At 39.7% G+C, this 26,899-nt stretch overlaps 1 protein-coding gene across 1 annotated transcript in view; it reads left to right on the top strand.

Moving 5' to 3' along the window:
- Positions 1–26,899, top strand: part of nadka (NAD kinase a) — a 218,139-nt gene that overhangs the window by 118,844 nt on the left and 72,396 nt on the right. The gene's annotated exons all lie outside the window — the stretch shown is intronic.

Raw genomic sequence — 26,899 nt, 5'->3', positions numbered from 1 at the left:
CATTTATATACTGATTTAATGACATAATAAATCAAATATAAGTTCACTATCAAAGAAATAGAAATAACATTTAAAAAGTGTGTTGTATTATATTATTATTGTGCCATGTTCACACTCACACTGATTTATTACACTTTATTGGTAGGCTACATTATACATTACATTCAGGGTTCTAAATTCACTTTTTTGATCACCAGCCAATGTGGCTGGTAACTTTCTAAAGTTACCAGCCAAGCAGAATTTCCACTAGCCATATTTTTTTAGGTAAAAATAACACAAATTATGAGTGCCACTGAATGCATTTGATCATTTTATTAACACTGTTGGCATGAAAAACACATATAAAGTACAATGCATACAACAAAATATACACTGAATCAAATAAAAAATGATTAGTTCCCACCACGAAATTGCTTGTTTAGTTTTTTTTTTCTTTCATGTAACTTACATGCGGCAATCCTGACAAAGCATTACAACATTCTTGTGATCAAACACAAGCCATTCATGACCCGTCAGCCATTTGGCATTACATTTTTATTTTCTATGTTTCTCTGTCTATATCCTCATCCCCTGCCTCATTCCTCTTTTCACCCCCAGAAATCTGTCCCAACCACCGCCACATTTAGTTTAATCTTATCTTTTTTCTTTAATAGCTAACTCCCTCCTCTTTCAGTCTATGCTCCCTGCTCTGGCTCCATTCGTTCTTCTTCCTTGTGTTTTCTAATGGACACTCTATTCGTTTCCATGGTTTCTCATGCTGGTTTCACTGCAAACTGCCTGCAGCCAATGGGCATATGAAACGTCATCACGTAGCATTACAGCACAGTGTTCATGGGAAATGTAGGAAGTGCTGCCAGGGGGATAAATGACCGAGAACAGATCCTCATGTCATGCATCACCAACCAAACTGGCTAGTAAGTTTTAATTAACACCCGCCAAAATTTATTTTAATTTTAAGTTAATTTAGAACCCTGATTACATAAAAAAAAAATATATATATAAAAAAATAAATGCTTGTTTCTGTTCTAGAAAACTTTGAGTCATAAATGAATCACTGACAAACAATTGCGTGCATATTGGCAAGTAGTTGTGTTGACAATGATTTTTGTTTGATGAAGTATAAGTATGACGCAATATAACTAAACCCAAAACTACTCAAGCCTATAACTCTTTTTACTAAATATCCCTCTGGATATTTAGTGCTTATTAGCCTTTTCTTTTACTATATTAATTTTTAAGGCTATATATGGCTCATCTCCAGGATATGGGGATTTCATTGTGGCTCCATGAATACATTTTTTTACTGTACACATTTTCTGTGGTGAAGAACCAAGTCTGGGTCAACGTTGCATTCAGTTGAAACATTTAAAGAAGAATATCTGAAAGATAAATCATGTTAAACTAGAATCAACTAGAAATGTATTGTTTTGCCCTCTGTCAAAACAGCAGTATAGAACATATTATCATTTTTATGTGATTTGCCCTTTTCTTACATTATTTGTTGATTGCCCTCCTCTTTGTGTGTGTGTGTGTGTGTGTGTGTGTGTGTGTGTTTGATCATGTGATTTAGTTTTGTTTATATATGGGCATTGTCATGTATATTCATTGTCTGATGAAGAGCATTTAAGCTTGAAACATCACCTGTGGTGAGAAAATAAGTAAATACGTCTCTATCTCTGGAGCTGTGGTGTGCCTTCTTTGATGTTTTGTTCTTATTTTTGTCTGGTAGAGCACCCACATTGAGCTTTTTTGGCCTAATTTATGTGCATTCTTGGACCGGGGTTTAATAACATATTTAATCAATCATCATCAAAGCTTTATTAGGACACACGTGGTCCCGAAAACACATACAATACAGCAAGAAAATTAAACGACTAATAATTATAAAGAGAGACAGAATCCATTACATCAAATACATACAGACTAAAATGCCAGTGATTCCACGTTGGTGAAAAATCTGACTGAACAAAGTTTGTCAGTGTTGAAATTATACTGTTTACAGAGTCTGATAACATACACATACACTTGTACAGTGTTCGTGGAAACCTAAGCAGCAGCCTCAATCCATCGTTATATGCTACACTGAATTTCAGCATGATACTCTTTCTATAACAGTATACTTAGGGGAACAAAATGCTCTAAAAAATCTAGTCCTAACAGATCCTTGTCCCGGTGGTTGTCTGAGACAAGGTCTTTAGGGGATCTGTATCTGGGGCTCTAGTTGTCCTGATCTCCGCAGTCTTTCAGGGTTGTAGAGGTGATTTTTAGGTGCTGATCCACCATCTGGTCTGGATAGATACTCTATCTGGGTGTAGCAAGTACATCTGGTGTTATGGGAAGTGTTCCTGGTTCTGGTTTACCTAATTAGAGAGAGGAGAACCGCATGCGCGAGCGGCGACACGGTCCCTCCACGTCTCCTATACCTATATTTGTTTGTTTTGTTTTAATGTATGTGTAATAATATAAATCTACATATTCATCCGGAAGAAGGAGGTGGGAACTGGCGCACAATCAAAATGAAACTTTAATAATCACAAAATAAACACAAAACAGCGCATCAGCCCCTCACGGACGACTGATGCGCGCAAATAAAAAGCAAAACATAAAATAAATCCCAGGCCTGGTCCTCTCTCGTCCTTCACTGTCGTCGCTCCAGTTTCATATCCTTCCATCTCCTACGTGGGACTCGAGACCGGCGGTGGGTCGCAGGTGTCACTGATTTCCCAATCATTCCATCCGGCCTCACTCCTCGTTCCTACGTCCCTTGACCCCGCCCCACTCGTCACAGTATGTTTTGAGACGCCGTAACTTTGCGGATTAATTAAGCCTTAAACCAATAGGTGTTGGCCCACACTATGAAGCCGAACCAAGTCATTTTTCTGCTGATCCTCACTTTGTTGGCCGACCTTATCCAACATGTTGTTCGGCCACAACATTAAGATACACACCGGCCAGACGGCTCGGATCACCTACACCCGGGACTTTCTGTTAAATATTGGACTCCCTTCAACCTGTCTTTGCAGCTCTTACTATCCATGAAATTGTAGCTCAGTCGGAGTCAGAAGCTCCAGATTCTGCTAACTTTGTGATGGGAGATTTTAATCCCGGCTTTGGGAACTCAGATCACAACATGGTTAAACTAATGCCCGCCTATGTGTATAGGCTGTGGCGTGAGAAAGTCAGAAAGGTGGAGGTTAAGAGCTGGACCGCTGACCCATCCAAGGCCCTGCGAGATTGCTTAGAGTGCACGGATTGGAACGTAGTGACCGACGGGACCGAAAACGTCAACGACGTGGCGCTTGCTATCTCGGGATACATAACATTCTGCGAGAACGCAATCATTCCCAAAAAGACAGTTAAGATGTTTCCTAACAGCAAGCCCTGGGTAACTCCAGAATTAAAACAACTTCTTAACCAAAGAAAAGTGACTGTTTAAATTGGGAGGAAATAGAGAAGAGAAAATGTCTGTGCAGAAAAACATAAAAGGTATGACCAGGGAATGAATGTAAAGCAGTATATAAATGTAAATTAGAGATTTTTTTTAGAAATGATAGTAGGAGAGCTTGGCAGGGGGTACAGGAAATCACAGGATATATGCCCCAGCGGCATCTCATGGCAGTGGAAAATGAATTTGAAATGGCAAATGACTTGAATGATTTTTATTGCAGATTTGATATTCATGATTATACAGCTGAACAGGAACTTGTTTATAAAGAAATAAGTAGCATGAAGTGTGTGGATATAGTTATTCTATAGACGATTTTACGTCTTATTTTAGACATGTGAATCCCTGTAAAACTAGTGGGCCTGATGGTATTAGCAGCAGGACTTTAAGGGTGTGCGCAGGTCAGCTGGCACAGCTGGTGTAGTTCCTTCTCTATGGAAAAAATCTTTGATCGTGCCCTTACCGAAAAATAATAAACCTAGGGAACTTAATGACCTGCAAATTAACATTGCCCTAACATTTACGGCAATTAAATGTTTTGAAAAAATTATTTTGAAACAGCTTTTATGTGAGGTAACACCATCCTTAGACCCAAACCAATTTGCATATCGTGTGGGAAGATGGGTCGAAGATGCACTGCTGACTCTGACAAATAACATATATGAGCACCTTGAACAGCCAAAGAGTCTTGTCAAGATTGTGTTCATAGATTTCAGCAGTGCCTTCAACACAATCCAACCCCACTTGATGGTAAAAAAAAAATTGGTTCATCTTGGGGTTAACCCCACTGTTAACACTGTTAACTGTAGTCAACAAGTCAGATTCAACTCATGTGTCTCATCGTTAAAAGCCATAAAAACAGAGGCACCACAAGGGTGCGTTCTGTCCCCTATTTTGTACACCAACAGCTGCCAAGCAACCATCTCAAACCACACTTTTTTTTTTAAAATATGCTGATTATACAGCATTAGTGGGTTTTGTACAGTCCAATACTGCATCCTTAGAGAGCTTTGAAAGGGAGGTGCAGGGTTTTATTAATTGGTGTACAGATAATTTCCTTGTGGTTAATGTGAAGAAAACAAAGGAGATGACCGTAGATTTTAATAAAAAGGGAATTATAGTTCAACCCTCAAATATAAATGGTGTAGTGGTAGAGCGGGTCACAACATACACATATTTGGGTGTTGAAATAGATAATCAATTGACTTTTAATGAATGTGCACAAAATAAGTCCAAAAGGTTACAGAAGAGGATGTTTTTTTTCTAAGGAAACTTAACCATTTTGGAATAGACAGCTGTATTCTTCAGATGTTTTACAAAGCTCTCTTGCAGAGTGTCTTATCATTTGGCCTTTATTTGTGCCTTTGGTAACATGTTTATTAAGGACCAGAACAAACTGCAACGAATAATCAAAACAGCCAGTAAGATCATTGGAGTTGATCAGCTAATTGTAGCCCAGTTGTACAATGACCTTAGTCTTAAAAAGTCTCTCGTGTCTTTGTTCTTCTTAGGTTTTAATGTTTCAATGTTTTTTTATGCCTTTATATTTAATGTGTTGTATTTATGTTTTTATTGTTATGTAGCAGGCTATTTAACAATGGAGCGTGTAATGGTGACCACATGAATTTCCTACTTGTGGATAATAAAGTTTACCTTGAACCTTGAACCTTAATTAATGCAGCCTAAAAATTATTTAACTGATTTGGATATTAGAAGCACATTAGTGTGTTATGTGTAAGCCAGGTTAAAGAGATGAGTCTTTAATCTAGATTTAAATTGCAAGAGTATGTCTGCCTCCGGAACAATGTTAGGTAGGTTATTCCAGAGTTTAGGCACCAAATAGGAAAAGGATCTGCCACCCACAGTTGATTTTGATATTCTAGGTATTATCAAATTACCTGAGTTTTGAGAACGTAGCGGAAGTGGAGGATTATAATGTAACAAGAGCTCATTCAAATACTTGGGTGCTAAACCATTCAGGTCTTTATAAGTAATAAGCAATATTTTAAAATCTATACAATGTTTGATAGGGAGCCAGTGCAGTGTTGACAGGGCCAGTCTAATATGGTCATGCATCCTGGTTCTAGTAAGAACTCTTGCTGCTGCATGTTGGACTAGCTGTAGTTTGTTTACTAAGCGTGCAGAAAAACCACCCAATATAGCATTACAATAATCTAACTTTGAGTTCATAAATACATGGATTAACATTTCTGCATTTGACATAGGCCATAATTTTGATATATTTTTGAGATGGAAAAATACAGTTTTACAAATACTAGAAACGTAGCTTTCTAAGGAAAGATTTCTATCAAATAGCATACCTAGTTTCCTAACTGAGGACGAAGAATTGACAGAGCAGCCAGAATTGACACAGCAAGTCTTAGACAGTGTTCTAGGTTATTGCATGCAGAGTTTTTAGGTCCTATAATAAAAAAAAAACTCTGTTTTTTTAGAATTTAGCAGTAAGAAATTACTCGGCATCTAGTTTTTTATATCGACTATGCATTCCATCAGTTTTTCAAATTGGTATGTTTCACCGGGCCACAAAGAAATAAAGAGCTGAGTATCATCAGCATAACAGTGAAAGCTAACACCATGTTTCCTGATGATATCTCCCAAGGGTAACATGTAAAGCGGGAAGAGTAACGGCCCTATTACTGAGCCTTAAGGTACTCCATACTGAACTTGTGATTCACTGCTATGAAATGATGGCAGTCATATGATAGTCAGAAGAGCATCTATGACTTCTGAAAGCACCTCTTTTAGGAGCTTAGATGGAATAGGGTCTAACATACATGTTGTTGGTTTAGACGATTTTACAAGTTTGTACAATTCTTCCTCTCCTATAGTAGAGAATGAGTGGAACTGGCGATCTATAGTGCTCTGTCTGATGCAATACTGTAACTGATGGCTGAATGGTTAAAATTTTATCCCTAATAGTATCAATTTTAGAAGTAAAGTTATTACTGTTGTGATGTTGGGAAATGTCAACACTTGCTGATGCTTTATTTTTCTTTAATTTAGCCACTGTATTGAATAAATTCCTGGGGTTATGTTTGTTTTCTTCTAACAGAGAAGAAAAGTAATTAGATCTTTAAGAAAAGTAATCAGTCTTTAATGCTTTTCTGTAGGATAGGTTACTTTCCCGCCAAGTATTGCTTGGAATACCTCTTGTTTTTTTTCCTCCAGCTGCGCTCCAAGTTGTTCTGAGGTTTTGGGTATGCTAAGGAATTGGGATACATCAGGAAGATAACTTACAAAGCAGTCTTTTGTGGTAGAAGTGATGGTTCTACCATACTTGTAACAAGAAGTAGAATTTACAATATCATCACTTGGCTGCATAATTTCAACACCATCAACATCAATTCCATGTGACAGTATTAAATCTAGAGTATGATTTTGACAATGAGTAGGTCCTGAGATGTGTTGTCTAACCCCAGTAGAGTTTATGTCTGTAATGTCTGTAAATGCTGATCCCAATGTATCTTTTTCATTATCAACATGGATATTAAAATCACCAACTATTAAAACTTTATCTGCAGCCAGCACTAAATCAGCAAACTCTTTAATAAAGTCTGTATTATTTATTTTGGTGCCTGTATACAGTAGCCAGTACAAACATAACAGGGGATTTATCAATAACATTTGTTTCTCTGGATAATATTATATGAAGCACCATTACTTCAAATTAGTTATATGAACATGAAGCCTGCCCTCTGAGAAATCCTGAAAACATTGTTATAAATTGAAGCAAAACCTCCCCCTTTTGCCTGACGTGTATCATGATTATAACAGATTATGATTATAATCTTGGAGGCTGGACCTATTTAAAATATTATAATCATCAGGTTTTAGCCAGGTTTATATCGAACAGAGCACATCTAGATTATGATCAGTGATCATATTATTTACAAAAAGTGCTTTCTTAGAAAGGGACCTGATATTCAATAAGCCAAGCTTGATCATTTGTTTATCCGTATGGCATCTGTTTTTTATTTGTTGAACCTGAATTAAATTGTTACTCTTAAATTGGTTTGAACATTTTTTGTATTTTCTAGTTCACGGAACAGACACTCTCTGTAGTGTGATATCTAGGTGAAAGTGTCTCTATATGCTGAGAATTAACTGTCTTCCGTGATGTGAGGCGGCTAGCAGACGGTAATTTAGCCAGTCTGTCTGCTTCCTGACCTGGACTCCAGTTAGTCAAGTATAAACTCTAAGACTATGTGCCATATTTCTAGAGAGAAGAGCGGCACCACCCCAGGAGGGATAAAGACTAGGGATGCACCGAAATGAAAATTCTTGGCCGATACCGAAAACCGAAAAAGAGAAAACCAAGGCCGAAAACCGAAACCGAAACACCGAAAGAAATTATGCCAATTATTAGTACCATTGCATTTATTGCTATGACCGTGTACTAACTTTACTAAAATTAAGACATTGCAATTGCATAAATTAATATTAAAGTTTCAAAGATAATTACAATTACATAACTTATAAAAAAAAAAAAAAAAACATAAAATACATAATTACAAATGATGCAAATATTTATTAAGCACATTGCAACAATGCACAGTATAAAATAAAATTCAAACCAAAAATGTATCCCACTCATGTGTATATTTAATAATAATGTACAGGCCTACTGGCCTGCAGAAAGGTTTTAAAATAAACAGTTCTCTCATAAAAACAAAGTGCATTTAGGTGAAGTGCATTTGAAATTGTTCTCTGTAGGACTAGAAAGTGCATCACTTCTCCAGTATAGGCAAGAAGGTTGTCACTTCTGGGGATGGGGACTTCAGACAGTTAACCATCTAGCTGTTGAGCAGTTGAGCTTGTCATCTGCCTGACATTTGAGACATATTTGAGAGTGTATTTAAATAGGGCCAGGGCATAAATAAACATTTTTATCAAATTAAAGCAGAAATCTAGCATAAATATGGGTACAATCTGAAATTATGTATGTACATATGTTTGTGTGTGTGTGTGTGTGTGTGTCTGTATATGTGTATATATAGTAGCCTAAGAACAAAATAGCCAACGTATTATTATTATTTGAGGCACTTTCTTGCAGAATTCCACTGAACATATCAGACAACGATGGTGCATGCCACTCATCTGGTGCAGAGACCAGTCTTTTCTGCGCTCTGATCTGTCTCCTGCGCTTGGCGCTTCTCCGTCTCCACGCGGGTTCTCCGCATCCAGCGCGGCCTGGATCATTTCTCGTGCGCGCTGCCTTATTTCCGCATCCAAAGTAATGGTTTTATAACGCGGATCAAGCACATTCGCGATGAAGTGCAGAGGATCCGAAAAGATCTCAGTGAGACGTGTGCTAACAGACTCTATAAGACTGTACTTTTCTTTGTTTTTACTTCGTGGTCCGTCTTAATCTCTTTGTTAGGAGACGCTTTAGTGCTGCGAATAAAGGAATACGAAGAGAGAGAATGTTCTCACAGGTGTTAAGAGAATGTCGCGTGGAGCTCGTGGTCTTTGCTATGCAGGTGCACGTGCAGGTCGCGGTTTCTGTTTGCGTCATCACAACATTTCGGCCGTGTTGTTTCGGTGATAAAAGTCTATCGGCCGAAAACCGAAAAGGCCATTTTCGGCCGAAAATTTTCGGTGGCCGAAATTTCGGTGCATCCCTAATAAAGACCATTTCAACTCACCGTCACCCAGTTGCCCTGCTGCAGGGGCTCTGTTGCCGGAACCAAATAATGTACAGGACTCCCTGAGCTAGACGCATCCAAAGCCGTATCTAGAGCCATAACATTCTTACTGTCCTCAGTTAAAGTTAGGATGCATCTCTCTAATTCTGAAATCTTCTCTTTCAGCCTAACTATTTCCCTGCATTTATCACATATGAATCCCTCATCACCGACAGAGATAGATAAACTGTACATGTGGCAAGAGGTGCAAATAACAATAGCAGGAGAAGCCATTAGTAGTAGTAGTAGTAGTAGCCCATTACTCACCGTGCTTTATGAAATATTCTTACCACAGTTGTTTGATGAACTTGTGAAAAACTGAAGAGAGAGAGAGTAGCGAGAGAGAGGGGAGGAGAAAAGAAAAAAGCGATAGGTTCTTATATTCATATAAGCAGATATATTTATGTCTACCAGAGAGCATGAAGCTCTTCAATGTAATCATTCCAACCTGGCCTAACTTTATTCACCTTGGTTAAGTACAAAGACCTGCTTGAAGCAAGGAGGGACACCACAATGCTATTATACAAGGAACGTAACTCAATGCAGTGTTACGGGTTATAACAGTTATCTAGCTTTTGGTAAATCAGTATTGCTCAACAAAGTGTCAGGCTGAACGCCGTATACTCCAAGATCCTCCTCAGACAGTCTATTTTCTCTATACACTTGTCGTTACTCACAAACAAAAGAGTAGGTAAATTACCCAGATATGTAGATATAGAAAGAGACACATGATAAGTAGTGGCAAATTCATAATTAATCCTTATGGTCTCTAAAGAGTCATGTGCAGTGATCATTATAGAGATGCAGTGATCTAACCAAAAGGTTGTGTGCCACACCTCACTGATATAAGTGTAACTATCAACAGGTAAAAATTCTTTACTGGACAGAATCAAACCATTATCAGAACAAAACTGCAATAAATGATTGGCAAATAAGGAGTTACCATCAGACACATCTACATTCGTATCACTCATGTTACGTCCTGTGACGTAGGTTGTACTGTTCTGGGGTCAGTCAAGAGCTTTTGTTTGTTCTGTCATCTTTTCTCTCCTGTGCTGTGCTGATAGGAGCTGATTACTGACACCTGATACTCGTGATGACCAATCAACTCATTCACTGGCTCCTCCAGAGAGAGGAACCAGCTATAAAAGCACAGAGAAAGCACAGTTGGAAGAGAGAGGAAAGGAGAAAGATTGAGCCATCTCCCTCTCCCTGCATGGACCCTCTCTGCAGCCCCAGACTAGTGTTGTGGTTTTGGTACTGTTGTTAGTTGATGCCTAATGCCAATTTTGTGCTAGAGTTTCAGTTTGTGTACTGTTGCTTGCTGCTCCCACCTAGACTGTTGAACTCCACTCAATATTGCTAATACTTCTGTAGTCCTGTCTTCAATATTTAAGTTGTCTACTTTATAACTTGTAGGGAGAAGGGTGCCCATTTCTTTTAACTCCTTTTCTCCTGTTCTTTGGACCAGTTAGGTAGTTAAGGAAGTATATTGTCTTTTTGTTATTTATTTTTCCCTGTGCTAGGTAAGTTAGTTTCAAAATGGAGTAAGCTGCTGTTTTGTTTGTTATTTTGGCTATGCCCCCTCCTGAAGCCTGTTTTCTTTGTTCTTGCTACTCCTGCATGTATTAAAAAAGTATAATAAATCGAATTATAGTGGATCCTTTGGTGGTTGGCAGTGTTCTTCAGAGCTGGGACTGGGACGAGAGGCTCCATGTGGATTTTCCTTTTCTTTGTTACGTATTCCTCCATTCCCCTAGACTAGTTAAAAAGTGGGAACGTAACAATTGGGGGCTCGTCCTATGCATGTTCGAGTTACAACTCTTCTGAATCTTCTAGGAATTGGGTAAGTTTTGTTTGGTTGCTTCGAACTTTGATGGGTGAGGAAGTTCTGTTGTGTTTTTGAGGAAAAAAGAAATGGAATTTGATTTAGTAAAGTTCTCACTGTCTCTGTCAATAGAGGAGTTTAATCGGTGTAGAAAAAAAGATCTGTTAGAGCTAGCTGACTTTTACAACATAACACTAACTTCTAGAAGTGCAAAGAAAGGTGTGGTAAAGGATGAGTTATATCGTAAATTGGTAGAGATGGGTACTTTCACAGAGAGAACTGTAGAGCAGGGGATAGAAGCTGTAACTGATATGGAAGCGGTGTCTGATATTTCAGGTTCAGTCAGTCGTAGTGAGAAAGTATCTTCTCTAGATCCTAAAATCACACTGCGGTTAAAAGAGCTTGAATTAGAACTAAAAAAGCAAGAGTATGAGACTCAACGCCTTCGTTTGAGAGCTCTTGAAATTAAAGCAGATCGTGATATTAAACTGCGTGAGCTTGAGACACGATCTTTATATGATCGGCCGGTTCCTAAACCACGTTCCTATCCTGATTCTTTAACTTCTAAAGCTGATCTAGATATTGGTAAATATGTCAAGTTAGTGCCACCCTTTCGTGAGACAGAGGTAGACTCTTACTTTATTGCCTTTGAGCGTGTCGCGACTAAATTGAGTTGGCCAAAGGATATGTGGGCTTTGCTGCTTCAGTGTAACCTCGTTGGCAAAGCACAAGAGGTGTGTGCGGCTTTGCCAATTGAGGCGTCATTGGACTTTGACACTGTGAAAGCAGCTGTTTTGAGAGCATATGAATTGGTGCCTGAGGCATATCGGCAGAAATTTAGAGCATGTTCAAAGCAAGCCAAACAAACTTACGTCGAATTTGCTAGGGAAAAAAAGACCCTCTTTGAGAAGTGGTGTTTTGCAAACAAAATTACCACTTTCGAAGAGTTACAAGAATTGGTCTTATTGGAAGACTTTAAAACATGCGTGCCGGAAAGTGTTGTGGTTCATTTAAATGAACAAAAAGTGACGAAGCTTTCGGATGCGGCAGTACTTGCGGATGAATTCACACTTACACATCGGACGGTTTTTTTATTGTGGTCGTCAGACGAAAACAGTTTTATCTGCAGAGTCTGTAGCTCAAGATGTAACTCGCGGAGAAGGTCATAAAATCAGTGGCAGAACTAAAACCGTTGCAAGAAATACAGCTGAAAGGAGAGTTTGCTTTTATTGTCTTGATCCTGGCCATTTGATCAATGATTGTCGAGCTTGGAAAGAGAAAAAAAAAGCAACTGAAAAACCTAGGCATGTAGCATTAATACAATCTGCTCCTGATTTGTGTACCACGGATACCTCATCTTTTGGACCGTTTCTTCGGCCAGGCTATGTGTCTTTAGCTGGCAGCCCTAGTGTTAAGTGCGTGCAAATTGAGAGATACGGGATCAGCCCAGTCCTTCATTTTAGAGGATGTGCTGCCTTTCTCTGACGCTTCGTATACCGGCGCAAATATTTTGGTACGTGGAATTGAAATGGGGTGTATTAGTGTTCCATTGCATGCTGTTAATGTAAAGTCTGACCTGGCTACAGGTAATTTTCAACTGGGTGTGTGTAAGAAACTACCCGTAGACAACGTCAGCTTTATCCTGGGAAATGATCTTGCAGGTGGTAATGTCTTTCCCAGGCCAGTTGTTATAAGTGAGCCAACTGAGTGTGCTTCGTCGGATCTTGCTGAGAAATTTCCTCTTGTGTTTCCAGCATGTGCGGTCACTCGGTCTCAGTCACGAAAGTTTCAAGATATGGTTGATCTTTCAGATTCTTTCATGGCTGAGCAACCCGAGTCAGTAGAGTGCAAGTTGTCTGTTCCATTGGAAATGGTGTCTGAGCATGACCTTCTGTCTTCCGCTGAACTTCCTTCCATCGTGGGTAAGGAACATCTTGCTGCTGTGCAGAAGTCGGATCCTACACTTGCAAAATGTATTAGTTTAGCGGTAGATCATTGCAATCTTGTAACAGCAAGGGTAGGCTACTTTTGGGATGATGGAGTCCTAATGCGCAAATGGGAACCAAGGTCGTCGGAGCAAAAAGATTGGTTGACCATATATCAGGTTGTTCTGCCTGCCAGTTACCGTTCTCAGGTTTTGAAGTTGGCACACGAAAATGTTCTTGCAGGGCATCTTGGTGTCAACAAAACATTTCAGCGCATTACAAAGTACTTCTACTGGCCTGGAGTAAAATCTGCTGTGTCTAATTTTTGTCGCTCCTGTAATGTCTGCCAGCGTGCAGGCAAACCAAATCAGACTGTCCCAAAAGCTCCCCTTAATCCAATTCCTGTTATTGGTGAGCCATTTGAAAAGTTGTTGATTGATTGTGTAGGGCCTCTTCCAAAGTCTAAACATGGGCATCAGTACATTTTAACAATGATGTGTACTGCTACTCGTTACCCTGAGGCTGTACCGTTGCGTTCATTAAAGGCACCCGTAGTGTTGAAGGAGATTGTAAAGTTTTGTACAACATTTGGTCTACCCAGACTAATTCAAACTGATCAGGGGACGAACTTCACCTCAAAAGTTTTTGAGCAGATGTTGAAAGAGTTGGGTATAGCACACCAACTGTCTAGCGCCTATCACCCGGAGTCACAGGGGGCGATAGAGCGTTTTCATCAAACCATGAAGTCCATGATCCGCACTTACTGTGTCGAGACTGGAAGAGACTGGATGGATGGCTTACCGCTACTTATGTTCGCAGTGAGGGAGTCGGTTCAGGAGTCCTTGGGATTTAGTCCTCATGAGCTTGTGTTTGCTCATACCGTTCGTGGGCCTTTGAAGTTGTTAAAAGAACAGTTCACTAGTAAGAGTAGCCCTGCTGTCCCAATTTTAGACTGTCGCATCTTTCAGCGAACGCTTACAAAAGACTTGCGAAGTAGCCAAAGTCCACCTAGCCACAGCACATTCTAGAATGAAAAGTCACTTTGACAAGAAAACAGTACAACGCAGTTTTCAACCAGGTGACTCTGTTCTGGTATTACTTCCTGTTCCTGGCTCAGTTTTTGATGCAAAGTTTTCTGGTCCGTATGTCATTGAACAAAAACTTAGTGACACAGACTATGTTGTAAATACTCCCGATCGTTGTCGTAAGAAGAGAGTGTGTCATATTAACTTGCTAAAGCGTTACGTTGCTCGTAACTCTTTTGGGACCTCTCTTCCCTCACCTACTCTGAAACCCAGTGTTACAGTAGCTCCTGTTTGCAGTCCTGATGTTGAGGAATTGGTAGCTGAACATTATTCACCTGGTGTTCGTTTGTATAATTCAGCTATATTAAGTAGTTTGGACTCTTATTTATCTTATTTACCTGAAGACCAGCGTAAGGATGTTAAAATGTTGTTGTGGAAACATCCTGCCCTGTTTGCTGACGTGCCTGGTACAACCAGTATGTTGTGTCATGACATTAATGTAGGGAGTTCTCTTCCAATCAAGCAACATCCATACAGAGTGAATCCGGCAAAGCGAGCGATTATGAAATCAGAGGTAGATTATCTACTTTCAAATGGGCTGGCTGTATCCAGTCAAAGTCCCTGGAGTTCTCCATGCCTACTGGTCCCAAAGTCTGACAACACCTTTCGCTTTTGTACGGATTATAGAAAAGTAAACCGTGTGACAAAACCTGACTCCTTTCCCTTACCACGGATGGAAGACTGCGTGGACAGAGTTGGTGCATCGAAGTTTGTTTCCAAGTTAGACCTGTTAAAAGGTTATTGGCAGGTTCCACTAACTGCACGTGCATGTGAGATCTCTGCATTTGTAACACCTGATGATTTTCTACAGTATAACTGTATGGCTTTTGGGATGCGAAACGCACCTGCCACATTTCAACGTCTAATGCAAAAAATTTTGCTAGGCCTGCCCAGTTGTGAAGCTTACTTAGATGACATTGTAGTCTATGCAGATGAGTGGGAGGATCACGTCTGCAGTTTGGAGAAACTGTTTACAAGGTTAAGTGATGCTCGGTTAACCCTTAATTTGGCCAAGTGTGAGTTTGCTAAAGGTGTTGTAACTTACCTTGGTAAAAAGGTTGGTCAGGGTTATGTCAAGCCTATTGAAGCAAAAGTGTCTGCCATCATTGAGTTCCCTACACCCAGTACCAAGCGTCAGTTACGCAGATTTTTAGGAATGGCAGGGTACTATAGGGGATTTTGTAAGAACTTTGCAACGATTATGTCACCCCTCACTGATATGCTTAGCACTTCAAAGAACTTTGTGTGGAGTTCTGATTGTGACCATGCATTTCTTGCTGCCAAAGACCTTCTGTGTTATGGTCCCATTTTATCTGCTCCTAACTTCTCTTCACCTTTCAAGCTACATGTTGATGCAAGTGCTGTAGGAGCTGGTGCAGTTTTGTTGCAAGAAGACGGGGCAGGAATTGAGCATCCTGTCTGTTATTTTTCCAAGAAGTTTTCAAAGTCTCAACAAAACTATAGTACCATCGAGAAGGAAGCTCTGGCACTAGTAATGGCACTTCGGCATTTTGAAGTCTATGTTGGAGGTAATTGTACCCCTCTTGTTGTTTACACTGACCATAACCCCCTTGTCTTCCTGTCTCGCATGTGCAATTGGAATCAGTGTTTGATGCGGTGGTCACTGTATCTGCAAGAATACAACTTGGACATCAAACACAAGAAAGGCTCTGAGAATGTGGTGGCAGATGCTCTTTCCAGAGCCTGTGATGGAGACTGAAGTGTACTGTACATGTAAAGTATTAACTGTTTATAAGCCATGGGTTATAAACTTGGTGATGGGGGTGTTACGTCCTGTGACGTAGGTTGTACTGTTCTGGGGTCAGTCAAGAGCTTTTGTTTGTTCTGTCATCTTTTCTCTCCTGTGCTGTGCTGATAGGAGCTGATTACTGACACCTGATACTCGTGATGACCAATCAACTCATTCACTGGCTCCTCCAGAGAGAGGAACCAGCTATAAAAGCACAGAGAAAGCACAGTTGGAAGAGAGAGGAAAGGAGAAAGATTGAGCCATCTCCCTCTCCCTGCATGGACCCTCTCTGCAGCCCCAGACTAGTGTTGTGGTTTTGGTACTGTTGTTAGTTGATGCCTAATGCCAATTTTGTGCTAGAGTTTCAGTTTGCGTACTGTTGCTTGCTGCTCCCACCTAGACTGTTGAACTCCACTCAATATTGCTAATACTTCTGTAGTCCTGTCTTCAATATTTAAGTTGTCTACTTTATAACTTGTAGGGAGGAGGGTGCCCATTTCTTTTAACTCATTTTCTCCTGTTCTTTGGACCAGTTAGGTAGTTAAGGAAGTATATTGTCTTTTTGTTATTTATTTTTCCCTGTGCTAGGTAAGTTAGTTTCAAAATGGAGTAAGCTGCTGTTTTGTTTATTTTGGCTATGCCCCCTCCTGAAGCCTGTTTTCTTTGTTCTTGCTACTCCTGCATGTATTAAAGTATAATAAATCAAATTATAGTGGATCCTTTGGTGGTTGGCAGTGTTCTTCAGAGCTGGGACTGGGACGAGAGGCTCCATGTGGATTTTCCTTTTCTTTGTTACGTATTCCTCCATTCCCCTAGACTAGTTAAAAAGTGGGAACGTAACACTCACAATAAAAATAATAAAATAAAAAACATGTTGAAGCATTATCCTGAATAAAAGACGAGAGAAGCCAACCTACTGAGATATTCATCTTCATTCAGAGAACTCTCATAATGTGTATAGATGTTCAGAATGATGACATTTTTTTCCAATGTTACTAAACTCAATTCCTGTATAGCCTAGTCAACATTCAGTCTAACGGCCTTAATTAGCTGATCAAACTTTTTACAGCAACAAGTCAGTGGTTACTCTCAGTGCCAATTATTCCCTTTATCCTCCACTGCTCTCATTTCAAGTCTCATTCGAGTCTGCATGACACTGCTTTTAGGCTGCCCGGCTGCATTTGGAGGCTTATGGGGCTTGCACACTCCTTTCTTCAGAACGGTACTCCATGCTGGTGACTGTGGGAGAGGGCAGGGAACTTGTATTTGTAACTGGTGAGCAGATGCAGCCGGATCCTGTAGCTCTCTCTCCTGAGATGCTGACCCAGCACCAATCCCATGTACCCGGCCAGGGGATCCTTGGAGCTTCTCCATAGCTGTCACTCCGCAATAAATGAATGCTGTAGCCACACCCAAGTTCTCATTCGCGCTTGTCTTAGCTTCCAGAGCCATTCGCAGACTCAAAACTTCTCGGCTCAGCTGTTTCATTCAACTGAGTAGTGCTGGCTGAGGCATCCATGTTACCAAATACGACAACTGGAAGTTCACCCAGGTAGTGTGATACAAAAACTTGACAGTGATAGAGCTATAGATCACTGACAAGCTACGCAATATCGTGTTCATTATCTCCTTAGCGGTAATCACAGAACCAGTTTTACTTCGTATGATCATATTGTTAGATATATTTTGCTATGTGTATCGTAGTTGTGCATGTTTCAAACTAAAGTTGCTTAGACTCCCCAATCCACTCAATCGGGAAGTTGTATGAAACTAGAAAAATAATTTCATCATGAGACCGGATTTTTACCTCACCTTTTTACCGTCACTTCAGAGCGCCAGATATAGGTCCTGTCAAGTTGACTAAAAGCTTGTTCACCAAACTTTCCTCCACTTCACTTCATCTCAGTTGCAGAGCAGCAGATACAGTTTTTCACGAGTTCATCAAACAACCGCAGTAAGAATATTTCATCAAGCTCGGTGAGTAATGGCTTCGCCTGCTATTGTTATTTGCACCTCTTGCCACATGTACTGTTTATCTATCTCTGTCGCTGATGAGGGATTCACATGTGATAAATGCAGGGAAATAGTTAGGCTGACAGAGACTATTTCCGAATTAGAGACACGCATCCAAACTTTAATTGAGGACAGTAAGAATGTTATGGCTCTAGATACGGCTTTGGATGTGTCTAGCGCAGGGATTCCTGTACAATGTTTGGTTCCTGACACAGAGCCCCTGCAGCAGGGCAACTGGGTGACGGTGAGGCAGCGTAGTCGTGGGTCAAAACACCGCTCTTCTGTTCCGACCAAAACATTAAACAGGTTCTCCCCACTCAGTGATGCACCCACTGAGAAACCTGATGAAAGTGCTCTAGTTATTGGTGATTCTATTGTACGGAACGTGAATATAGAGACACCAGCCACCATAGTCAAAGCGCCTGACATCTTGGCAAATTTAAAAGTGCTGGCAAATGCTAAACGTAAATACAGTAATATTGTTATTCATGCCAGCGCTAATGATGTTCGACTTCGCCAGTCGGAGATCACTAAAAATAACTTCACTAAAAATAACTTTAAAGAGGTGTGTGAACTTGCAAGCACGATGTCAGACACTGTAATATGCTCTGGTCTCCTCCCTGCTTACCGTGGTGATGGGATGCATAGCAGATTGTCATCACTCAATGCCTGGATGTCTAAGTGGTGCCCACAGCATAAAATAGGTTTTATAGACAATTGGTCGAGCTTTTGGGGCAGACCTGACCTGTTTAAAAGAGATGGTCTACATCCCTCCCGGGGTGGAGCTGCTCTTCTCTCTAGAAATATGGCAAATAGTCTTAGAGTTCATACTTGACTAACTGGGGCCCAGGTCAGGAAGCAGACAGACTGGCTAAACCGACCGTCTGCTAGCTGCCTCCAGTCACAGAGGTCAGCTAATTCTCAGCACATAGAGACTCTTTCACCTAGATATCACACTATAGAGACTGTGTCTGTTCCCCAAACTAGAAAATACAAAAAACGTCCAAACCAAGTTAAAATTAACAATTTAATTGAGGTTCAACAAATAAAAAACAAATGCAATATGGATAAACAAATAATAAAGCTTGGCTTATTGAATATCAGATCCATTTCTACGAAAACACTTTTTGTAAATAATATGATAACTGATCATAATCTAGATATGCTCTGTTTGACAGAAACCTGGCTAAAACCAGATGATTACATTATTTTAAATGAGTCCACCCCCAAGATTACTGTTATAAACACGAGCCACGTCTAAAAGGCAAAGGGGGAGGAGTTGCTTCAATTTATAACAACATTTTCAGGATTTCTCAGAGGGCAGGCTTCAAGTATAACTCGTTTGAAGTAATGGTGCTACATATAACATTATCCAGAGAAACAAATGTTAATGATAAATCCCCTGTTATGTTTGTACTGGCTACTGTATACAGGCCACCAGGCCACCATACAGACTTTAAGAGTTTGGTGATTTTACATCCGAGTTAGTTCTGGCTGCAGATAAAGTTTTAATAGTTGGTGATTTTAATATCCATGTCGATAATGAAAAATATGCATTGGGATCAGCATTTATAGACATTCTGAACTCTATTGGTGTTAGACAACATGTTTCAGGACCTACTCATTGTCAAAATCATACTCTAGATTTAATACTGTCACATGGAATTGATGTTGATAGTGTTGACATTTTTCAGCCAAGTGATGATATCTCAGATCATTATTTAGTTCTGTGCAAACTTCATATAGCCAAAATTGTAAATTCTACTTATTGTTACAAGTATCGAAGAACCATCACTTCTACCACAAAAGACTGCTTTATAAGTTATCTTCCTGATGTATCCAATAGGGCTGGGATAAACGATTATTTTTTAAACGATTAATCTAGCGATTATTTTTTCTATGCATCGATTAATCTAACGATTCATTTTTTCAGACCGATTCGATTTCGATTATCTCCCTATTAATTGACTACTAACAATTTATACATGTTGATTTACATATCTGAATGAAAAAAAACATGAATTCCTTAATATTGCAATATATGTTTATTGCTCTTAAAATTACAAAATAAAAGACTAAGAATGCATTACTTTGCACTTGTACAGAGATAGCATTCAATAAAACCTTGAAGCCTTGAAAACACATAGCTTACTGAAACAAGCTTACTGAACACATAGGGCCTAGCTTACTGAAAAAAAAGTTCTTCTTTCAGATGAAAATAACAACAACTTGATGTCTAGCATTCAATAAAAAGGTCACCCAAAATACTTGTTTAGAGCAATTGAAAGAATACAGTAACCAATGTAAATTTGAGGGCTTTAAGCTAATACAGAGAGTGCTTTTCCAAAAGAATAAATAAATAAAAATTAACAGTGGGAGCCAGCAGCCTGTCATGGAGAAAAAAAAATCTCTGAATGCTCCACGTGAAACTTTGGCGTTCCGCCCTTTTTCTATCGTGTCTAATGATTTTGGTTAATATGCACGAGAGAGGGGGAGAGAGAGAGAGAGAGAGAGAGAGAGAGAGAGAGTTGTCCCAGCCCTAGTATCCAAATTCCTTAGCATATCCAAAACCTCAGAACAACTTGATGATGTAACAGAAACTATGGACACTCTCTTTTCTAGCACTTTAAATACAGTTGCTCCTTTATGCTTAAGGAAGGTTAAGGAAAACAGTTTGACACCATGGTATAATGAGCATACTCGCACACTAAAGAGAGCAGCCCGAAAAATGGAGCGCAGCTGGAGGAAAACAAAACTAGAGGTATTTCGTATTGCTTGGTGGGAAAGTAACATATCCTACAGAAAACCATTAAAAACTGCTAGATCCGAAACAAACATAACCCCAGGTATTTATTCAATACAGTGGCTAAATTAACGAAAAATAAAGCCTCAACAAGTGTTGACATTTCCCAACACTACAGCAGTAATGACTTTATGAACTACTTTACTTCTAAAATCAATACTATTAGAGATAAAATTGCAACCATTCATCTGTCAGCTACAGTATCACATCAGACACATCAGTGCACTATAGACCCCCTGAGGAACAGCTCCACTCATTCTCTACTATAGGAGAGGAAGAATTGTATAAACTTGTTAAATCATCTAAACCAACAACATGTATGTTAGACCCTATACCATCTAAGCTCCTAAAAGAGGTGCTTCCAGAAGTCATAGGTCCTCTTCTGACTATTATTAATTCCTCATTGTCATTAGGATATGTCCCCAAAACCTTCAAACTGGCTGTTATTAAGCCTCTCATAAAAAAACACAACTTGACCCCAAATAACTAATTAATTATAGACCAATCTCGAATCTCCCTTTTCTGTCCAAGATACTAGAAAAGGGTGGTATCCTCACAATTATATACCTTCTTAGAGAAAAATGGTATATGTGAGGATTTCCAGTCAGGATTTAGACCGTATCATAGTACTGAGACTGCTCTCCTTAGAGTTACAAATGACCTGCTCTTATCATCTGATCGTGGGTGTATTCTCTATTAGTTTTATTGGATCTTAGTGCTGCATTGACACAATTGAGCACAGCATTCTTTTGCATAGACTTGAACACTTTGTTGGCATCAGTGGAAGTGCATTAGCATGGTTTAAATCGTACTTATATGACCGCCATCAGTTCCTAGCAGTGAATGAAGATGTATCATATCGATCACAAGTGCAGTATGGAGTACCTCAAGGCTCAGTACTAGGGCCGCTACTCTTCACGCTTTATATGTTACTCTTGGTAGTTATCATCAGGAAACACGGTGTTAGCTTTCACTGTTATGCTGATGATACTCAGCTCTATATTTCTCAGTACCAAGCGTCAGTTACGCAGATTTTTAGGAATGGCAGGGTACTATAGGGGATTTTGTAAGAACTTTGCAACGATTATGTCACCCCTCACTGATATGCTTAGCACTTCAAAGAACTTTGTGTGGAGTTCTGATTGTGACCATGCATTTCTTGCTGCCAAAGACCTTCTGTGTTATGGTCCCATTTTATCTGCTCCTAACTTCTCTTCACCTTTCAAGCTACATGTTGATGCAAGTGCTGTAGGAGCTGGTGCAGTTTTGTTGCAAGAAGACGGGGCAGGAATTGAGCATCCTGTCTGTTATTTTTCCAAGAAGTTTTCAAAGTCTCAACAAAACTATAGTACCATCGAGAAGGAAGCTCTGGCACTAGTAATGGCACTTCGGCATTTTGAAGTCTATGTTGGAGGTAATTGTACCCCTCTTGTTGTTTACACTGACCATAACCCCCTTGTCTTCCTGTCTCGCATGTGCAATTGGAATCAGTGTTTGATGCGGTGGTCACTGTATCTGCAAGAATACAACTTGGACATCAAACACAAGAAAGGCTCTGAGAATGTGGTGGCAGATGCTCTTTCCAGAGCCTGTGATGGAGACTGAAGTGTACTGTACATGTAAAGTATTAACTGTTTATAAGCCATGGGTTATAAACTTGGTGATGGGGGTGTTACGTCCTGTGACGTAGGTTGTACTGTTCTGGGGTCAGTCAAGAGCTTTTGTTTGTTCTGTCATCTTTTCTCTCCTGTGCTGTGCTGATAGGAGCTGATTACTGACACCTGATACTCGTGATGACCAATCAACTCATTCACTGGCTCCTCCAGAGAGAGGAACCAGCTATAAAAGCACAGAGAAAGCACAGTTGGAAGAGAGAGGAAAGGAGAAAGATTGAGCCATCTCCCTCTCCCTGCATGGACCCTCTCTGCAGCCCCAGACTAGTGTTGTGGTTTTGGTACTGTTGTTAGTTGATGCCTAATGCCAATTTTGTGCTAGAGTTTCAGTTTGCGTACTGTTGCTTGCTGCTCCCACCTAGACTGTTGAACTCCACTCAATATTGCTAATACTTCTGTAGTCCTGTCTTCAATATTTAAGTTGTCTACTTTATAACTTGTAGGGAGGAGGGTGCCCATTTCTTTTAACTCATTTTCTCCTGTTCTTTGGACCAGTTAGGTAGTTAAGGAAGTATATTGTCTTTTTGTTATTTATTTTTCCCTGTGCTAGGTAAGTTAGTTTCAAAATGGAGTAAGCTGCTGTTTTGTTTATTTTGGCTATGCCCCCTCCTGAAGCCTGTTTTCTTTGTTCTTGCTACTCCTGCATGTATTAAAGTATAATAAATCAAATTATAGTGGATCCTTTGGTGGTTGGCAGTGTTCTTCAGAGCTGGGACTGGGACGAGAGGCTCCATGTGGATTTTCCTTTTCTTTGTTACGTATTCCTCCATTCCCCTAGACTAGTTAAAAAGTGGGAACGTAACACTCACAATAAAAATAATAAAATAAAAAACATGTTGAAGCATTATCCTGAATAAAAGACGAGAGAAGCCAACCTACTGAGATATTCATCTTCATTCAGAGAACTCTCATAATGTGTATAGATGTTCAGAATGATGACATTTTTTTCCAATGTTACTAAACTCAATTCCTGTATAGCCTAGTCAACATTCAGTCTAACGGCCTTAATTAGCTGATCAAACTTTTTACAGCAACAAGTCAGTGGTTACTCTCAGTGCCAATTATTCCCTTTATCCTCCACTGCTCTCATTTCAAGTCTCATTCGAGTCTGCATGACACTGCTTTTAGGCTGCCCGGCTGCATTTGGAGGCTTATGGGGCTTGCACACTCCTTTCTTCAGAACGGTACTCCATGCTGGTGACTGTGGGAGAGGGCAGGGAACTTGTATTTGTAACTGGTGAGCAGATGCAGCCGGATCCTGTAGCTCTCTCTCCTGAGATGCTGACCCAGCACCAATCCCATGTACCCGGCCAGGGGATCCTTGGAGCTTCTCCATAGCTGTCACTCCGCAATAAATGAATGCTGTAGCCACACCCAAGTTCTCATTCGCGCTTGTCTTAGCTTCCAGAGCCATTCGCAGACTCAAAACTTCTCGGCTCAGCTGTTTCATTCAACTGAGTAGTGCTGGCTGAGGCATCCATGTTACCAAATACGACAACTGGAAGTTCACCCAGGTAGTGTGATACAAAAACTTGACAGTGATAGAGCTATAGATCACTGACAAGCTACGCAATATCGTGTTCATTATCTCCTTAGCGGTAATCACAGAACCAGTTTTACTTCGTATGATCATATTGTTAGATATATTTTGCTATGTGTATCGTAGTTGTGCATGTTTCAAACTAAAGTTGCTTAGACTCCCCAATCCACTCAATCGGGAAGTTGTATGAAACTAGAAAAATAATTTCATCATGAGACCGGATTTTTACCTCACCTTTTTACCGTCACTTCAGAGCGCCAGATATAGGTCCTGTCAAGTTGACTAAAAGCTTGTTCACCAAACTTTCCTCCACTTCACTTCATCTCAGTTGCAGAGCAGCAGATACAGTTTTTCACGAGTTCATCAAACAACCGCAGTAAGAATATTTCATCAAGCTCGGTGAGTAATGGCTTCGCCTGCTATTGTTATTTGCACCTCTTGCCACATGTACTGTTTATCTATCTCTGTCGCTGATGAGGGATTCACATGTGATAAATGCAGGGAAATAGTTAGGCTGACAGAGACTATTTCCGAATTAGAGACACGCATCCAAACTTTAATTGAGGACAGTAAGAATGTTATGGCTCTAGATACGGCTTTGGATGTGTCTAGCGCAGGGATTCCTGTACAATGTTTGGTTCCTGACACAGAGCCCCTGCAGCAGGGCAACTGGGTGACGGTGAGGCAGCGTAGTCGTGGGTCAAAACACCGCTCTTCTGTTCCGACCAAAACATTAAACAGGTTCTCCCCACTCAGTGATGCACCCACTGAGAAACCTGATGAAAGTGCTCTAGTTATTGGTGATTCTATTGTACGGAACGTGAATATAGAGACACCAGCCACCATAGTCAAAGCGCCTGACATCTTGGCAAATTTAAAAGTGCTGGCAAATGCTAAACGTAAATACAGTAATATTGTTATTCATGCCAGCGCTAATGATGTTCGACTTCGCCAGTCGGAGATCACTAAAAATAACTTCACTAAAAATAACTTTAAAGAGGTGTGTGAACTTGCAAGCACGATGTCAGACACTGTAATATGCTCTGGTCTCCTCCCTGCTTACCGTGGTGATGGGATGCATAGCAGATTGTCATCACTCAATGCCTGGATGTCTAAGTGGTGCCCACAGCATAAAATAGGTTTTATAGACAATTGGTCGAGCTTTTGGGGCAGACCTGACCTGTTTAAAAGAGATGGTCTACATCCCTCCCGGGGTGGAGCTGCTCTTCTCTCTAGAAATATGGCAAATAGTCTTAGAGTTCATACTTGACTAACTGGGGCCCAGGTCAGGAAGCAGACAGACTGGCTAAACCGACCGTCTGCTAGCTGCCTCCAGTCACAGAGGTCAGCTAATTCTCAGCACATAGAGACTCTTTCACCTAGATATCACACTATAGAGACTGTGTCTGTTCCCCAAACTAGAAAATACAAAAAACGTCCAAACCAAGTTAAAATTAACAATTTAATTGAGGTTCAACAAATAAAAAACAAATGCAATATGGATAAACAAATAATAAAGCTTGGCTTATTGAATATCAGATCCATTTCTACGAAAACACTTTTTGTAAATAATATGATAACTGATCATAATCTAGATATGCTCTGTTTGACAGAAACCTGGCTAAAACCAGATGATTACATTATTTTAAATGAGTCCACCCCCAAGATTACTGTTATAAACACGAGCCACGTCTAAAAGGCAAAGGGGGAGGAGTTGCTTCAATTTATAACAACATTTTCAGGATTTCTCAGAGGGCAGGCTTCAAGTATAACTCGTTTGAAGTAATGGTGCTACATATAACATTATCCAGAGAAACAAATGTTAATGATAAATCCCCTGTTATGTTTGTACTGGCTACTGTATACAGGCCACCAGGCCACCATACAGACTTTAAGAGTTTGGTGATTTTACATCCGAGTTAGTTCTGGCTGCAGATAAAGTTTTAATAGTTGGTGATTTTAATATCCATGTCGATAATGAAAAATATGCATTGGGATCAGCATTTATAGACATTCTGAACTCTATTGGTGTTAGACAACATGTTTCAGGACCTACTCATTGTCAAAATCATACTCTAGATTTAATACTGTCACATGGAATTGATGTTGATAGTGTTGACATTTTTCAGCCAAGTGATGATATCTCAGATCATTATTTAGTTCTGTGCAAACTTCATATAGCCAAAATTGTAAATTCTACTTATTGTTACAAGTATCGAAGAACCATCACTTCTACCACAAAAGACTGCTTTATAAGTTATCTTCCTGATGTATCCAATAGGGCTGGGATAAACGATTATTTTTTAAACGATTAATCTAGCGATTATTTTTTCTATGCATCGATTAATCTAACGATTCATTTTTTCAGACCGATTCGATTTCGATTATCTCCCTATTAATTGACTACTAACAATTTATACATGTTGATTTACATATCTGAATGAAAAAAAACATGAATTCCTTAATATTGCAATATATGTTTATTGCTCTTAAAATTACAAAATAAAAGACTAAGAATGCATTACTTTGCACTTGTACAGAGATAGCATTCAATAAAACCTTGAAGCCTTGAAAACACATAGCTTACTGAAACAAGCTTACTGAACACATAGGGCCTAGCTTACTGAAAAAAAAGTTCTTCTTTCAGATGAAAATAACAACAACTTGATGTCTAGCATTCAATAAAAAGGTCACCCAAAATACTTGTTTAGAGCAATTGAAAGAATACAGTAACCAATGTAAATTTGAGGGCTTTAAGCTAATACAGAGAGTGCTTTTCCAAAAGAATAAATAAATAAAAATTAACAGTGGGAGCCAGCAGCCTGTCATGGAGAAAAAAAAAATCTCTGAATGCTCCACGTGAAACTTTGGCGTTCCGCCCTTTTTCTATCGTGTCTAATGATTTTGGTTAATATGCACGAGAGAGGGGGAGAGAGAGAGAGAGAGAGAGAGAGAGAGAGAGAGTTGTCCCAGCCCTAGTATCCAAATTCCTTAGCATATCCAAAACCTCAGAACAACTTGATGATGTAACAGAAACTATGGACACTCTCTTTTCTAGCACTTTAAATACAGTTGCTCCTTTATGCTTAAGGAAGGTTAAGGAAAACAGTTTGACACCATGGTATAATGAGC

Source organism: Carassius auratus, chromosome 8 (assembly GCF_003368295.1).
Source record: "Carassius auratus strain Wakin chromosome 8, ASM336829v1, whole genome shotgun sequence".
Lineage (NCBI taxonomy): Eukaryota > Metazoa > Chordata > Actinopteri > Cypriniformes > Cyprinidae > Carassius > Carassius auratus.
This window is presented reverse-complemented; position numbering and strand designations above follow the sequence as displayed.